The sequence below is a fragment of the Balaenoptera physalus genome (genome assembly GCF_965194825.1).
Source record: "Balaenoptera physalus genome assembly, chromosome: 13".
In the NCBI taxonomy this organism is placed as follows: domain Eukaryota; kingdom Metazoa; phylum Chordata; class Mammalia; order Artiodactyla; family Balaenopteridae; genus Balaenoptera; species Balaenoptera physalus.
Genome location: NC_138892.1, coordinates 99,665,160 through 99,678,881, shown reverse-complemented (window position 1 = coordinate 99,678,881; position 13,722 = coordinate 99,665,160). Strand labels below are relative to the sequence as shown.

At 38.9% G+C, this 13,722-nt stretch overlaps 1 protein-coding gene across 4 annotated transcripts in view; it reads right to left on the bottom strand.

Moving 5' to 3' along the window:
• Positions 1 to 11,135, bottom strand: part of STYK1 (serine/threonine/tyrosine kinase 1) — a 55,991-nt gene extending 44,856 nt beyond the window's left edge. For 2 of the 4 annotated variants that reach the window (XM_082420273.1, XM_082420274.1), the window contains exon 1: positions 1,458 to 5,490. The gene's annotated coding sequence lies outside the window, so the exon portion shown is untranslated. The other 2 variants (XM_082420276.1, XM_082420277.1) reach the window with 2 other exon arrangements.
• Positions 11,136 to 13,722: the final 2,587 nt, after the last annotated feature.

The following is a 13,722-nucleotide window of genomic DNA, read 5'->3' as shown; positions in this document are numbered from 1 at the left end:
GCAAATGAAAAGATGCTCAACATCATTAATCAGCAAGGAAATGCAAATCAAAAGCACAATGAGCTATCATCTCACACCTGTCAGAATAGCTTTAAATAACAAATTTTGGAAGGGATGTAGAGATAAGGGAACTCTCGTACTCTAATTGTGGGAATGTAAATTGGTGCAGTTGCTATGGAAAACAGTATGGATGTTCCTCAGAAAATTAAACATAGGATTACCATATGACCCAGCAAATCCACTCCTGGGTGTATATCGGAAACATTAAAACACTTATTTGAAAAGATACATGCACACCAATGTTCAAAGCAGCATTATTTATAATAGCCAAAATATGGAAGCAACCCAAGTGGCCATCAACAGACAAATGGATAAAAAAAGACGTATATACATTATATATGTATATATAATGGAATATTACTCAGCCATAAAAAAAGAATGAAATTCTGCCATTTGCAGCAACATGGATGGACCTAGAGAACAGCATGCGTAGTAAAATAAGTCAGACAGAGAAAGACAAATACTGTATTCACACTTACTTGTGGAATATAAAAAATAAAACAAATGAATGTATATAGCAAAACAGAACAGACCCACAGATATAGAAAACAAATTAGTAGTTACCAGTGGGGAGAGGGAAGGGGGAAGGAGCAAGATACGGGTATGGGATTAAGAGATAACAAACTACTTTGTATAAAATACATAAGCAACAAGGATATATTGCACAGCACAGGGAATAATAGCCATTATTTTGTAATAACTTTTAACAGAGTAAAATCTATAAAAATACTGAATCACTATGCTGTACACCTGAAACTAATATAATATTGTAAATCAACTATACTTCAATAAAAAAGAAAAAGAGAAGACAAATTAAGAAGGAAACCGAAATTCGGTAAACGAAGAACAGCATTATCAGACTGCACAATTTTTAAGCGTGATTACAGATATTATCTCATCTCATTTAAATATCACAACAACCCCGTGAGGTAATTACGTTCTTAATTATGCATAAGAGATGAGGAACTGAAGCTGAGAGCAGGGAGCCCAAGGCGGCACTTCTGAACGACTGTATTGTCCTGTGACAAGTCCTATAATTCCTGTACATGCTTGTTTCTATATATCTCCCCTCTCCTGACGGCCTCCTCTCCAGTAATACACAGAGACCCCCTCATCACTTCGCTTTCTGGCTGCCTCTGTCCTTGCCAAAATTGCTGAGGCAAGTTTAGCCTCTCCTTAAAAAAAGACAGAAGCCAAAACCCACGAGATGCTTGTTCCAAAGAAATACAGATTCATTCACCTGGTGATCGCTGTTCACATAAAATAGAAACAGCCACTCGCAACCATCCCACTTTCGGCCGCCTCCCTTTTTTTCTTCCCAAACATCAAAGTCCACCCAGAGCTGCATCACTGCCATCCCCCTCCCACCCTTAGTACCCCCAAACCCTTTTTACTACCGTGTCCTTCCTCTGGTCACTCTGTATTTCAGATGAAACTGGCCCAGCCAGGAAAAAAAAAAAAAGAAGACTGTTTTGGGTAGGGCAAGCTGTGCCGTCCTCAAGGAAATGCTTTTCAGTCCCTCCTTCCCACTGTGGGGCGTGGCTGCCAGCAAAGGATGGAGTTTGGGCGGGTTCCCCACAAAGGAAAGTCTGCGGGCACTGAGGTTTCCGGGACTCACCACACATGAACCAGCAGGAAACCTCTGCCGAAACTGTAAAAGGTGGACTTGTTGCTGATCAACTTATTCATTTCCTTCACTAGCGATTGCTAGACAGGTATAAAGGAGACGCCTGTCCAGGTGAAATTATAGTCATGATAAAGCGCAACAGCGCCACCTCCTGTGAGACCCAATAACAGCTGCCTTCATTGGTGCTCAGAATGGTCAGGATTTGACTTTAGCTCCAGGGACAATCGCAACCCCAAGTCTTTACTGGGTGCACCAGATTATGTTGACCACTGCTATGATATGAGGCAATAGATATGGGACAAGTGAAAATAAAAATCCCAGGAGTAGGTAATCAATCATTCACAAATGCTTTTTACATAATCCGTGTGCTCGGTTCTCCTCTAGGGATATAGTGATGAACAACTAGTTAGGTTACTGGCCCATATGGAATTTATGTTAACTTTTTAAATTTTTTGTTTATTTATTTATCTATCTATTTATTTATTTATGGCCGTATTGGGTCTTTGTTGCTGCGCCTGGGCTTTCTCTAGTTGCAGCGAGCGGGGACTGTTCTTCGTTTCCGTGCGCGGGCTTCTCATTGCGGTGGCCTCTCTTGTTGCGGATCACGGGCTCTAGGCACACGGGCTCCAGTATTATTTGTGGAATGTGGGCTCATTAGTTGTGGCGCATGGGCTTAGTTGCTCTGCGGCATGTGGGATCTTTCCAGGTCTCGAACCCGTGTCCCCTGCATTGGCAGGCGGATTCTTAACCATTGAGCCACCAGGGAAGTCCCCCCACGTGGATTTTACAATCATAGGAGACACTGAAGAAAATACACAGCTGGGAGAATTCCAAATTAGATACTAACACCTAATACATGTTCTATTCAAGAAATATAGGTCATAGATTGAATAGATGACCAGTTTGCTCAGCATTGTTAACAAACTAAGCAGAAATTGGGCATCATTAGAACAGAAAGAATTTGGGTGCAATGTGATGTGGCACATTTAGAGACTGAGGTACTTCAGTTCTCTAGTCTTTGCTAGTAACAGTTTTATTTCCTTCGGATCTCTTTTAAAATAGGATGAATTGTACTGAATGCCACTGAATTGACATTTAAGAATGGCTGATGGTTAATTCTGTTATGGGAATTTTACCTCAATTTTTAAAAAAAGAATGGATGAAGTCTCATCAGTCAAATGTTCTTCCCATCCTTTATGTCATAATTGATGAATAAAAGACACATGAGGGGCTTCCCTGGTGGTGCAGCGGTTGAGAATCTGCCTGCCAATGCAGGAGACACAGGTTCGAGCCCTGGTCTGGGAAGATCCCACATGCCGCGGAGCAACTAGGCCCGTGAGTCACAACTACTGAGCCTGCGTGTCTGGAGCCTGTGCTCCACAACAGGAGAGGCCGCGATAGTGAGAGGCCCGCGCACCGCGATGAAGAGTGGCCCCCGCTTGCCGCAACTAGAGAAAGCCCTCGCACAGGAACGAAGACCCAACACAGCCAAAAATAAATATAAATAAATAAAAATTTAAAAAGATAGTCGCATTATTAAAAAAAAAAAAAAGGACACATGAACTGATCTGAGCTTTATATTATGTAATCTCCTACTCTACTTCCCCAAAAACCCTGATCTCCTTGAAGGCAGAGACCATGGCTTACTCATTTTTGTAATTCCTGCAGCATCCAACATACTGCTAGATACCCATTCTGATACACAGAATTGTGTTTAAAAATCTAGTTTTTGTAAAGGACCCACTACAGTCATAGAAGTAATAACCTCTAGGACCTAGACATTTTAAAAAATATATACAGATAGAACAAAGGGGGATTCAAAAGTTTATTCTCCAATTTTAATAAACAATTCAAATAAATGATGAATTTTTAAAATTTCTGAGATAGAGAAAACTCTGGAAATAACTGCACAGACACAGAAACACCTACATACATGCTAGATAGAGAATCTTAAACAGAAGCTATAAACAGGAGGCATATATGTATCACTGGTCCCACACATATATGCATGAATAAGGTGTCCAGATATCCCTTATTTCTCTTTTCTCTCCAAGTGTTCATTCCCTTATAATTTCAATTATTACCTCTGCCTCAAATTTCTGTCCCTCTTACTCATTTTCAGCAATGCTTCAGTCCATCCTTCCCTGCCAGATGGCTATTTCGGCCTCGCCATTCGTTCAATCAGCATTTATTGAATGCCCATTTTCCGCTCTGCCCATATTAAGTACTGAACAGCAAGAGGTCACACTGAAATATATACTGGGGACCTCTTCATTCTGCAGTTTAGTCCATACACACCTCTACCAGATCCTCTAAATTCCTACAACAACACTCGTTCCTGTGTTATTTAGTGTATTCTGTCGGATTCTACAAATGTGAGGAGGAATTCCAGCTTGAAGACTGGTGGGGTGGACCCTCCTGAAATCTGTTTACGTGAGGCATGGAGAAAGCCCTAGAAAATTGTTAAGTATAAGGAAAGAGTCAGAGCAAGAAGGTTTTGCCCAATGACAAGAATAGAATGATGTTCAGCGTTGTGTCTGTCTCTTAAAGTCCTTTGGCCTAGACCTCATAACATAACTGAGCCTCAGAAAAGGTGACCGTAAGTACAACTGGGAGAGTTATTTCACAAAACAGAAAAACAAAACAAAGCCAAAAAACTATGATAGACTTTGGGTAGCATTGCTTTGGAACTGTTTCAAAGGAAGTTAACACAAAAGCGAGGCAAATGGATTCTTCCAACTTTATCTGAAAACAATCCAACTTCACCATAGGAGGGCAGCAGGGGACCATACACAGCTTCACAGGCCCAGAGGCTTACAAAGGTTTGCATGGCACATGGAAACAGAACAATGATGCAAGCTGTAAACAGAGTCAGCAATAGACTCGCTGCAGCAATGCCCCCCACCTAAATGGAGCGTCTCAGGAATTGAAAGAACAGTAGATATTGCCAACTAAAAATTGTCACTCGCCATCTGGTTCTACAAGGATGAAGTCACTAGACACAGCAATCCCTGACCTTCAACACACCTTAAAAGGGGTTCAGGGTGGAGATCAGGAATGAGGCACTCTGTGCTCTGGGAAAAACTGGCAGAACAGGCCTTCAGATAGTTAGATATTTTCAGGAGGAGATTTTATGAGCCCAATTTCTTGCATCTTCTGATATGTGGAAAAGCACTAAAATCACTCACGTAGGCATCTGCTCCTGGTGACCAGCAGTAACCCTCTGCCAAAATGTGAGCTTGACTGCACGTACCCCCTTCTCTAATATCTTATATATACTGACATTTCCCCCTACCTCTTCAGAGCAGTGAGGACCATAGCCCAGGAGACATCTTCTCGTTTCCCTGTCTACTAGCTGGATGACAGCAGGACAAGCTGAAACCATGTATTAAAGACAACAGACCCATAGCAAGGAAAGAGATTTTATTCCTAAGAAGCCACTGGGAGGAAAATTGCCCATGGGAACCACTCAACCAAAAGCGTCCATAAGAAAAAAGTGTATTATAGTAAGCCACTGAAATTTACGATGGTTTGTTACAGCAGCTAGAATTAATTACCCTGAGAAATGCAGGCATACCACTTTTTCAGAGCCACTGTTCTCCACATAAATAAAAGGGAAATAAAAAGTCTTGCAGTAAAGGTAAAAGATAATCTATATAGTGCTCGGTACATAGGATACATTAGTGAGATATATGTAAATTGTGAGGAAAATACGAATGTTTGCTTATGTTTTTATCTTGAAGTATATGAAAGTAAGCTTTCTTACTAAAATTCACTGTATTTTTATATAAAAGAGTGACAGTGGAATACTCACTGAATCTGCATGTCAGAGGGTCACGTGTCACGTATGGAAGATGAGGTATCCTGAGAAAAGAAATGCAATTACATGAAAAAAGGGGTTGATAACTTACATTTGTTTATACATGTTTAACATAATGCAATCTATAATGATATCAATGTGGTTTATTTTGTAAAATCAAAACCATTAAATAGTATAATCCTGGCAATACCTTGAAATGAGAAGTAATAAATTGTCCTATATAGATGCACCTGTATACTTAAGAGAATTGTCACATTTAAAATATTATCCACTTTTCTTTTATATGAAGGCAGGTCTCCTAAATTTGCTATTTTTTCTGTGTTCAGTGACTGACAGGAGTATGCTAGCAGATAGTTGTAGAAAAGATGAACACCTTCAAGGTAAAAGTGATATTTTCACAATGTGTAAAAATTGAACTTTTTTGAAAAGAACCCTTGCTATGGGGTTTGAAAACGGGTTTTTGGAGATGTTATTATTCATTATCTTGTATATTTTTGTTGCTGAAATGATATATTTTTCACCTCTGAATTCTCTCATATTTACATATTTCTAAAACTTTTTAAAATTTCTAACCTCTCTAAAAATTATATAAATGAATAGTTTCCACTTACTTTGAAAGCAATTATTATGTAACAATTTCTAACTAGTTTACATAACTGTTTTGATACCAGATAGATGAAAATTTTCTATGCAAATTCCAACAAAACATTTAAATAGTTGGTAGATGGAATTGAAATATATCATGATAGAAGCAAAATGCTTTTCTTCCATTTGGACCCATACATTTTTTTCAGCTATTACAGCCACTGAAATCGACTATCAGGTCAAAGTGAACATATAAAACATATTTTCAAATCACATATCACAAAATATTAAGCCAATACTTTTACAAATAATAAAACAATTTAAATCACTTTACTAGTTATTATTAAAATATCATAGAAAGAAGTTTGTTACATTAATAAACATTTTCTGCATGATATCTTGTCTTTCATTTTTAATTTCTTTTTTATGTTTTATAACAGGTACTATAAGTACATACAAATACATACACAGAGTTTTTGTATTAAAAAACGCATGCATTGGGATACATACTCACTTTTATTTATTTATTTATTTTTAATTGAAGTTCAGTTGAGTTACAATGTGTTAGTTTCAGATGTACTGTAAAGTGACTTGCATACTCATTTTTAAAAATTGACTTAAATCAATTTTTTTAATTAGAATGAATGACTAAAAGAACAGAGACAACTATTCTCAATGGTACCTATAGTATCTGAAATTTAAATAACTTCATTTGAAACCACTAGCATAGTATCATGAGAAAAACTGTACAACTGAGTCTTTTCTTACTTCTTTATTAACATCAGGAAATTTATCCCTGAGGGTTGTGGTAGGGAAAAAAACAAACAAACCTCTGACCACTCTAAGTTATAAGTACACAAACTGGGACATTGTGATGAATAAGATTGGAAAGGGAATCCAGATTGAAAGCATTGGAAAACTCTTCCCGTGGTTCATCTGCAACCTCCCAACTACAGTCATATTTGTAAAGGATGTGACACCAGCAGTAATTGAACCTTAAAATGAATGTCTTAAAAGAAGGAAGAGGAGCGCAAGGACTAAGCAAAGGAAAAGTGGAGGAAAAAAGAAAAGTTCAGAGTCTGTCAAGAAAATGACTTCAGTAGTTCTTAACCGTCACTAGTACCTTTTAACTTCAGCGACTTTAGAGTTATCTCAAACTATACTTGTCAAAAATGGTCTCATATCACAGTTTAAACACACTTCTTTTTTTCCTTTTTTATTTTAAATGAATTTATTTATTTATTTATTTTTGGCTGTGTTGGGTCTTCGTTGCTGCGCGCGGGGTCCCTCTAGTTGTGGCGAGTGGGGGCTACTCTTCGTTTCGGTACGCAGGCTTCTCATTGTGGTGTCTTCTCTTGTTGCGGAGCATGGGCTCTATGTGCGTGGGCTTCAGTAGTTGTGGCACGCGGGCTCAGTAGTTGTAGCTCACGGGCTCTAGAACGCAGGCTCAGTAGCTGTGGTGCACGGGCTTAGTTGTTTCGGGGCATGTGGGATCTTCCTGGACCAGGGCTCAAACCCGTGTCCCCTGCATTGGCAGGCAGATTTTTAACCACTGTGCCACCAGGGAAGTTCCTAAACACACTTCTAAACTGACACTAAGTGAGCAAATTGTCCAATCCTCATTCAGCTTCTCCGTTGCCTGTTCCTGTTTGTTGCCACACGCTTGGAACACTCTACATTGGTTGTTGCCTCTGCTATCATTTCCCCTACAATTATGTGCAGACACAGATTACGAATATCAGCCAGTGAAATATAGTTCTTTGGTGCCATCCCTAGAAGTGATCTTGACAGAGGCACTTACAAAAGGACAATGGCACACTAAAGTTGAGGGAGAGCTGGGGAAAACTCTGCAATTACTTCACCCTGACCCCCAGTTGAAAACCACTGATCCACACAACGTTCTTCCTTTCAGCCAGACATGAAAACCCCACTGCTGAGTGAGTGGCTTGAGATTAAAGATGATGAGAACTTTGGATCTGAACCCAGATCTTCTGATTCCCAGACTCTGTCTCCTCCATTTCCATGGGTTTGAGCCTCCTAGTGAATCTGTGTGACCTGGATCCACAACTTTCTCATTTCCTAAATGGCAACAAAAGCTACTAGCCAGGGTTGGTGTGAAGGTTTAAAACAATGCTGAGAACATTGGCACTTAATGTATTTTTCATTTATGCAAGAAACCTTAAAGATTAAAGAGTCCCTAAGTTAATAATACCATATTTCTTTACTTTTTTTCCATACAATTTTTATCATCTTTGATTTGCCTAACCCAGTTTCTTAAATTTTTGAAGGAGTTAAGATAGGTTTAGCTTAGGTCTACATGAGTTCACAAGACAAGTTTCCAAGTGGGGAAGGTGCTAAGATCTTGCCCCTTCTTCACTCAGTCTGGCTGAAACCACATCTTTTTTTTTTTGAATTTCTGAATTTTACTTTATTTTTTTATACAACAGGTTCTTATTAGTTATCTATTTTATACATATTAGTGTATATATGTCAATCCCAATCTCCCAGTTTGAAACCACATCTTTTGATAAACTCAGTCAGTATATAGCTTTGAAGATTTCCTTTGTCTCCCCCAAAACTCAGCACTACATGTTGATGGAGGAGAAACCAGTGGGTCTAGATGGACAGATGGTCTGTTGGTGCAAGAAAATAGGAAAACTTGACAACAACATCAATCAACAGAATCTTGTTGACATTTATAGAACAGTCCACCCAACAAGAGCAGAAATATTTGTAAGAGCTCATAGAACATGCTATATGATAGACCATATCATGAGCCGTAAAACCAAAATAATACTCAACAAATTTTAAGGAAGTAAAATTATTCAGCATGTTCTCTGACAACAAGGGAATAAAATTAGAAATTAACATCAGGAAGATAACAGAAAAAGCACTAAACACTTGGAAATTAAGCACCACACTTCCAAATGGGTGAACGAGAAAGTCTCAAATTTTAAAATACATTAAACTGTATGAAAATGTAAATACAACATTTGAAATTTGTGGGGCACAGGTAAAGCAGTGCTGAGAGGGACATTTATAGCATTAAAATGCTTATCTTAGAATAGGAGAAAAGTCTCAAGTCAATAAACTAAGCTCCCATCTTAAAAAAAAACAGAAACTGAAGAGCAAAATAAACCCAAAGGAAATAATAATGTGCAGAAATCAATGAAATAAAAACAGAAGTCTTAGCCAACCAGCACAATGAGGCAAGGAGAGGAAATAAAAGGCACACAGACTGGAAAAAAAGGATAAAACTGTCCCTATATTCAGATAATATGATAAAAATCCTGTTTTGTAACTACGGAAAATTCCAATTTACCAAAAAAAAAAAAAATTCCTAGAACTGATAAATGAATTCAGTGAATTTATAGAATACATGGTCAACATATAAAAATCTATTGTATTTCTATATTTTAAGATTTACAGTAATCAAGACAATGTGTTGTTGGCAGAGGGACAGACAAGCTAGACCAATGGAACAGAATAGAGACCCCATAAATAAACCCACATGAGCAGGGCCAACTGGATTTTGGCAAAGGCATAAGCAGTGCAGCCAAGGAAGGATAGTCTTTTCAAGAAATGGTGCTGGGATAATCGGATATTCGTAGGCAAAAAAATGAACCTCAACCTATACCTCACATCCTATACAAAAATTATCTCAGAGGAAAACACAGAAGAAAATCTTCAAGACCTAGGCTACATGAAAAGTTCTTAGACACCACACCAAAAGCACAATTCATACAGGAAAAATAATCAATAAATTGGACTTTATCGAAATCAAAAACTTTTGCTCTAACAAAAGACACCGTTAAGAGGGTGAAAAGATAAGCCACTAACTGGAAGAAAATATTTACAAACCACATATTTGACAAAGGACTCATATCTAAATTATAATACATAAAGAACTGTTTTTTTTTTAATAAATTTTCCCACCAAGGGAGAAAAATAGACTTTATTTACAAGTAATAACATTTAGAAAAGATCCATCCCTGGCCCTTAAAAATCTTCCCAGCACTTTAAATTCAGGGTGTTCCCACAAGGTCAATGCCCAGTCTCAGACTTCAAGAGCAAGGGCCCTGTTCAGCCCAGCCACCAGGACAAAGAAGCAGGGACCAGGGTCTGTTCCTCCAACGGTCCCTTCTAGATCCAGAGGCTGAAAAGATTGGCTGAGCCCAAGGACTCAGCCACTCATAGCCAGCTTAAAAAAAAAAAAAAAAATTGTAAAAGACATGAATAGATGTTTCACCAGAGAATATACACACAACAGATGAGCATATGAAAATATATTCAACATTATTAGCCACTAGGGAAATGCAAATTAAAATCACAATAAATATCACCACACACATTATTTACAGAAGAGCTAAATTTTAAAAAGTGACAATACCAAATGCAGATAAGAACTCTCATACATGGCCGCTATGAATGTAAAATGATACAGCCACTGTATTAGATTGCTAGGGCTGCCACAAAAACACACCACAGACTGGATGGTTTAAACAATTTATTTTCTCAGAGTCCTGGAGCTGGAAGTCCAAGATCAAGGTGCTGGCTGGTTTGGTTTCTCCTGAGGCATCTCGGCTTGCAGATAGCTGCCCTATTGCCTGCCCCTTCACATGGTCATCCTTCAGCACATGTGAGCCCCTGGTGTCTCTTCCTGGTCTTATAAGGGCACCAATCCTATGGAATTGGTCCCCACCCTACTGGCCTCATTAACCTATCTCCAGATATGGTTATATTCTGAGGCACTGGGAGTTAGGGCTTCAACGTAAGAATTTGGAACTTAATTCAGCCCCCAACAACCATTCTGGCAAATAGTTTAGGAATTTCTTAAATAAAATACACACACACGCATGCAATTCCCAATGTTTTTATTGCTTGGTAAATCCTGTTCCCAGTGGTGCCATGTCAATGTAGCAGGTATAGGAGTCACCCAGAACTCCACAGGTGAAATCCTCCATGAATTAAAGTGAGAAGATCAGTGCATGAAAAGATGATACTATGGCAGTAACGAAGTAGCAATTTCTCATTTCTTACATGCTTCCATATGCATGTGAGAGAAGGGTATATGCTCTATACCCTTCTTAACGGAATACTGCCCAAACTACAGGGGCTGGGGGAATATTACATTATCAGTGTGGGTTTCAATTCCATTACAGCTTCCCATCCCCATTCTGAGAACCTGGGTGGCTCTGGAACTAGCTTATCAGTTAAAATGAAATGCTTTCACCCTGAGAAAGTCACAAAGCTGATGAAGTCTTCACCACTGCCACTGACAAGATCACCTAATTTTCAGAGATTTCTATCAGCACCTGCTTCCTTCCTAGACTTTTCCTATTAAACCAGACATTCATGCCATAATATATACAATTATTCCTCTAAAGTCAAGAGATTTTTTTCCCTCTTTTCAGCTGAAACCAAGTAAAAGCTCTTGGATTTAATGTGTCAGTTCTAAGATTCAAAGAACTTTATTACTTCAAAATTTCGAACTATTAGTCTTTATAAATACATTTCTTCAATCCACTAAGGGCAAAAGTACTTTCGAAAATTGCCTCTGTGCAATAAACGCAGGAAGCCCGATAATGCTGTTGCAATTGATATATTTGTGACGTGAAAACACCCAGCGTTACTTGGCACATAGCAGGCAGGCACTCTATCATTTTGAGTTGCATAGGGCTACATTCCCAATAGGTGCTGTTGCAAATATGCAAAACTCCAGAGCTTCAAATGAATACCGATCACAGCTAATGTGTAATCACGGTATAACTGGCTCTAGTTAATCTCTTTAGCTGTGCTCCCACCCAGGGACCGTGTGTCTCTTGGTAAAGTAATTCAAGTCCCTGATTTTGTGCTGTAAAAGAACTTACTTCAGGCCCATCCTCATATCACATCCAATTTGTATTTTCTCCTGTAGCTCCAACCAGTGTGTTTTAGGGTTGTAATTATATACACTACCAAAGTTAAGACTTTTTTTCCCCAACTCTATGCACTCATTGCTACATTTTTTTCTCTAGAAATAGAATAGCTGTAACCCTGATGGATGGTGGTATTTAGAGGTAAGGGTGTTGGAATGACAAAGTGTTTATAATTGCAATGTTGAAAAACCCTCAATACCCAGTAATAGAAGACTGACACAGGTATGGAAAGCTATGCAGTGCAAAGTTATGGAGCCAGTACAAAGGATAAGAGGACTCTACATACACTGATGATGGAACAAGAGGAAAGATATTAGGTGGAAAAAAATCTCAGGGCCCAAATGTATATGGTACATTTTTAAAAAAACATTTTAAAAAGTATGTTGGAGGGCTTCCCTGGTGGCGCAGTGGTTGAGAATCTGCCTGCCAATGCAGGGGACACGGGTTCGAGCCCTGGTCTGGGAAGATCCCACATGCCACGGAGCAACTGGGCCCGTGAGCCACAATTACTGAGCCTGCGCGTCTGGAGCCTGTGCTCCGCAACAAGAGAGGCCGCGATAGTGAGAGGCCCGCGCACCGCGATGAAGAGTGGTCCCCGCTCGCCGCAACTGGAGAAAGCCCTCACACAGAAACGATGACCCAACACAGCCAAGAATAAATAAATTAAAAAAAAAAAAAATCCGTGGACTCCCATATGCCTATGTAATAATCCACGAGATCATTCTATAAAAAAAAAAAAGTATGTTGGAAATACTCCATAATAATAAAATTGCTTTAAAATGAGCAGGGAAAAGGGGAAAGTTAGAAAAGAGAGCAAACAGCTGGGCGGTAAAGTTACCTACAGAATTATAACAACAGATGTATAAGTCTCGTTAGAGACAATTAAGACCCCATCTCCCCGAATTCACATTAGTTGGTCAGACATACACATGCACACAGACTCACGCACAAAAGATATCTGAAATAGATGTATGTTTTAAAAACATGCTAACCAGTTGCCTTGAGGGAACCAGGACTGAGATGGGAGACTTACTTCATAAAATACTTTTTTATACCTTTGAACATTTTTGCCTTGTATATATTACCAATTTTGATTTTTTTAAACTTGCAAAGCAATACAAGGTTCTTGAACAATCCAATTTCTCCAGCTTATGATTTCTCAAACAAGCCACGTATGCTCCCTGCTTAGAGTCTTTGCATCTGCTCCCTCTACCTGGAATGTTCTTCTCTCCAGATAGTCAAATGGTTATCCATCTGTCACCACAAGACTCCATTTATATATCCTCTTATCTTATAGGAAAGACACCCCCCTTTAAAATAAACATACCTCCCACAATTATGCCAATCTCTGCCCCTTACCAGGTTTTATTTTTCTTTATAACATATATTGCCATCTGATATTAAATTTCACATTTGTTTACATATTTGTTGATTCTCTATATTCACTCACTAAAACGCAAACTCAGCGGGACTCGGGTCTTTTGTGGGTTTGTGCCACTCGAACAGTGCTTTGCGCAAGCCTAGGCTCAAGTATGTACTTGATTTAGGGAATAAACAATTTGAAAGGTGCAGTGGATCTGAGAAGTAACTCAACAGAATTGACATATACTGTAGTGTCTCTCAACCTAGGGGCACCATCTGCTCCCTGGGGGAAGAAATTTGTAGTGCGGTTGCAAAGAGGCCCCCTTCCTCTTTTCTGAAAGACACACATA